This window comes from Zeugodacus cucurbitae, unplaced genomic scaffold, assembly GCF_028554725.1.
Source record: "Zeugodacus cucurbitae isolate PBARC_wt_2022May unplaced genomic scaffold, idZeuCucr1.2 ctg00000104.1, whole genome shotgun sequence".
Taxonomy (NCBI): domain Eukaryota; kingdom Metazoa; phylum Arthropoda; class Insecta; order Diptera; family Tephritidae; genus Zeugodacus; species Zeugodacus cucurbitae.
In genome coordinates this window covers 1-5,000 of record NW_026530849.1, presented here as the reverse complement: position 1 = coordinate 5,000, position 5,000 = coordinate 1, and positions in this window count along the sequence as shown.

Genomic DNA, 5,000 nt, shown 5'->3' with positions numbered 1-5,000 from the left:
TTGAATAGTTGTTAGAGAGAACCTTAACATAAAGATACAGCTTTGAACGCAAAGTTATCAAACGACTTTTACAATATACTGAAAAGCAATTGAAATATACAAAAATTAATATAATGGTATATTGTATAATATAAAAACTAAGTTTGGTTAAACGGCGGGCATAAAAATGATTTTATTTACGTAGCCAAATGCATCGTCATCTTATTAGTGACGCGCAAAAAGGAATTCAGGAGATTCCTACTGTCCCTATTTGCGAAGAGCCGAAACCACATATAAAGAGCCAAAAGGCCGAAAAAACGTATATTTGCATATAAAAAAAACTAAATTTGGTTAAACGGCGGGCATAAAAATGATTTTATTTACGTAGCCAAATGCATCGTCATCTTATTAGTGACGCGCAAAAAGGAATTCAGGAGATTCCTACTGTCCCTATTTGCGAAGAGCCGAAACCACATATAAAGAGCCAAAACGCCGAAAAAACGTATATTTGCATATAAAAAAAACTAAATTTGGTTAAACGGCGGGCATAAAAATGATTTTATTTACGTAGCCAAATGCATCGTCATCTTATTAGTGACGCGCAAAAAGGAATTCAGGAGATTCCTACTGTCCCTATTTGCGAAGAGCCGAAACCACATATAAAGAGCCAAAAGGCCGAAAAAACGTATATTTGCATATAAAAAAAACTAAATTTGGTTAAACGGCGGGCATAAAAATGATTTTATTTACGTAGCCAAATGCATCGTCATCTTATTAGTGACGCGCAAAAAGGAATTCAGGAGATTCCTACTGTCCCTATTTGCGAAGAGCCGAAACCACATATAAAGAGCCAAAACGCCGAAACCACGTATATTTGCATATAAAAAAAACTAAGTTTGGTTAAACGGCGGGCATAAAAATGATTTTATTTACGTAGCCAAATGCATCGTCATCTTATTAGTGACGCGCAAAAAGGAATTCAGGAGATTCCTACTGTCCCTATTTGCGAAGAGCCGAAACCCCATATAAAGAGCCAAAACGCCGAAACCACGTTCATACAAGTAAAAAAATTTCATATAAATACTAAATAATTTTCATATAGATACTAAGTTTATGAATTCATACAAGTAAATAATTTTCATATAAATACTAAATAATTTTCATATAGATACTAAGTTAATGAATTCATACAAGTTAAAAATTTTCATATAAATACTAAATAATTTTCATATAGATACTAAGTTAATGAATTCATACAAGTTAAAAATTTTCATATAAATACTAAATAATTTTCATATAGATACTAAGTTTATGAATTCATACAAGTAAAAAATTTTCATATAAATACTAAATAATTTTCATATAGATACTAAGTTTATGAATTCATACAAGTAAATAATTTTCATATAAATACTAAATAATTTTCATATAGATACTTAATAAATTTCATATAAATACTAATTAATTTTCATATAGATACTAAGTTAATGAATTCATACAAGTTAAAAATTTTCATATAAATACTAAATAATTTTCATATAGATACTAAGTTTATGAATTCATACAAGTAAAAAATTTTCATATAAATACTAAATAATTTTCATATAGATACTAAGTTAATGAATTCATACAAGTTAAAAATTTTCATATAAATACTAAATAATTTTCATATAGATACTAAGTTTATGAATTCATACAAGTAAAAAATGTTCATATAAATACTAAATAATTTTCATATAGATACTAAGTTTATGAATTCATACAAGTAAAAAATTTTCATATAAATACTAAATAATTTTCATATAGATACTAAGTTTATGAATTCATACAAGTTAAAAATTTTCATATAAATACTAAATAATTTTCATATAGATACTAAGTTTATGAATTCATACAAGTAAAAAATTTTCATATAAATACTAAATAATTTTCATATAGATACTAAGTTTATGAATTCATACAAGTAAATAATTTTCATATAAATACTAAATAATTTTCATATAGATACTCTAAGTTAATGAATTCATACAAGTTAAAAATTTTCATATAAATACTAAATAATTTTCATATAGATACTAAGTTAATGAATTCATACAAGTTAAAAATTTTCATATAAATACTAAATAATTTTCATATAGATACTAAGTTAATGAATTCATACAAGTTAAAAATTTTCATATAAATACTAAATAATTTTCATATAGATACTAAGTTTATGAATTCATACAAGTAAATAATTTTCATATAAATACTAAATAATTTTCATATAGATACTAAGTTAATGAATTCATACAAGTTAAAAATTTTCATATAAATACTAAATAATTTTCATATAGATACTAAGTTAATGAATTCATACAAGTTAAAAATTTTCATATAAATACTAAATAATTTTCATATAGATACTAAGTTTATGAATTCATACAAGTAAAAAATTTTCATATAAATACTAAATAATTTTCATATAGATACTAAGTTTATGAATTCATACAAGTAAATAATTTTCATATAAATACTAAATAATTTTCATATAGATACTTAATAAATTTCATATAAATACTAATTAATTTTCATATAGATACTAATTTTCATATAAGTACTAAGTGTATGAATTCATACAACTAAATAATTTTCATATAAGTACAAAAAATTTAAAAAAAAAAATAAATGTTAAGCTATTTTTGATGTTGTAATATTTCTTATAAGCATAATGCTCATAGAAAATGATATAAATTACTTGTATATATATGAATTTAAAACTTTTATATGGTTAAAAAGATTTTCTCCATACGATTTCCGGTTGGTGAGGTGTACGTGGCAGAAAACATATATGTTGTATGAAACTTCAACATTAGTACTTGTATGAAAATTTTAATACTTGTATGAAATTGCATACTTAGTACTTATATGAAAATTATTTTCATATATTTATAAAAGTATTTAAGTGTAATATATAAATGAGAGCAAAAAAATTTATTCCTGGTTTGCTACAGTTGGTTTAAATAGAAATAATTTTGTTAATAATGAAATGTTATTAATTGAGATTATTCTTCTATACCTAACATAATGTAGTCGTTTTTTTTTTAATTTAACTTTTTTTGGGGTTTGTTCTTCTATTCACATAAAATATATGTGGGTAAAGAATAAAATTCAATAAAGTTAAATATTTATATTATTACGCTCGAATACTTTCATATCATATATGAAATAAAATGAAAAATAATTGAATTGAAATTATTAATTTCAAATCAAAAGAAAAACGTATATACTCTTAAAAAAAGATATATACACTATATGCATTGAAATAAAGTAAAATGTATAAAAAATGATATTATTTGAAAGTTTAACAAATACAAGAAGAAACATCGTCCTTACATTAATAATTATATTATATATGTATAGAGAACGAAAATTCTTTCTCACGATAAGATACACAGTCTCAAAGTCCGAATAAGACCGCAATAAATAATACAATAATATGAAATTTAAATGACATGAAGTAAATTATTTAATCCGACCATAGTAGAAGAAATTTCATAATTATTTATTGTCGCGATTTCGTTCTCCTTTGCATTGTGTATATGTCGTGTACTTAATTTTCAAATATTGAAAATATCATTATAAAAATTTATATAGTATAAAAAATATTATATAAATGAATAAAAAATATTATTCTGGTTGATCCTGCCAGTAGTTATATGCTTGTCTCAAAGATTAAGCCATGCATGTCTAAGTACAAACAAATTAAAAGTGAAACCGCAAAAGGCTCATTATATCAGTTATGGTTCCATAGATCGTTAACAGTTACTTGGATAACTGTGGTAATTCTAGAGCTAATACATGCAAAATAAACACGGACCTTTTGGAACGTGTGCTTTTATTAGGCTAAAACCAAGCGATCGTAAGATCGTTATATTGGTTGAACTCTAGATAACTTGCAGATCGTATGGTCTCGTACCGACGACAGATCTTTCAAATGTCTGCCCTATCAACTTTTGATGGTAGTATCTAGGACTACCATGGTTGCAACGGGTAACGGGGAATCAGGGTTCGATTCCGGAGAGGGAGCCTGAGAAACGGCTACCACATCTAAGGAAGGCAGCAGGCGCGTAAATTACCCACTCCCAGTTCGGGGAGGTAGTGACGAAAAATAACAATACAGGACTCATATCCGAGGCCCTGTAATTGGAATGAGTACACTTTAAATCCTTTAACAAGGACCTATTGGAGGGCAAGTCTGGTGCCAGCAGCCGCGGTAATTCCAGCTCCAATAGCGTATATTAAAGTTGTTGCGGTTAAAACGTTCGTAGTTGAATTTGTGCTTCATACGGGTAGTACAGCTATAATTGTGGTATGTACATTACCTTATGTATGCAAGCGTATTACCGGTGGAGTTCTTATATGTAATTAATACAATGTATTTTTTATATATTCCTCCTATTTAAACCTGCTTCAGTGCTCTTCATCGAGTGTTGTTGTGGGCCGGTACAATTACTTTGAACAAATTAGAGTGCTTAAAGCAGGCTCCAAATGCCTGAATATTTTGTGCATGGAATAATGAAATAAGACCTCTGTTCTACTTTCATTGGTTTTTAGATCAAGAGGTAATGATTAATAGAAGCAGTTTGGGGGCATTAGTATTACGACGCGAGAGGTGAAATTCTTGGACCGTCGTAAGACTAACTTAAGCGAAAGCATTTGCCAAAGATGTTTTCATTAATCAAGAACGAAAGTTAGAGGTTCGAAGGCGATCAGATACCGCCCTAGTTCTAACCATAAACGATGCCAGCTAGCAATTGGGTGTAGCTACTACTATGGCTCTCTCAGTCGCTTCCCGGGAAACCAAAGCTTTTGGGCTCCGGGGGAAGTATGGTTGCAAAGCTGAAACTTAAAGGAATTGACGGAAGGGCACCACCAGGAGTGGAGCCTGCGGCTTAATTTGACTCAACACGGGAAAACTTACCAGGTCCGAACATAAGCGTGTAAGACAGATTGATAGCTCTTTCTCGAATCTATGGGTG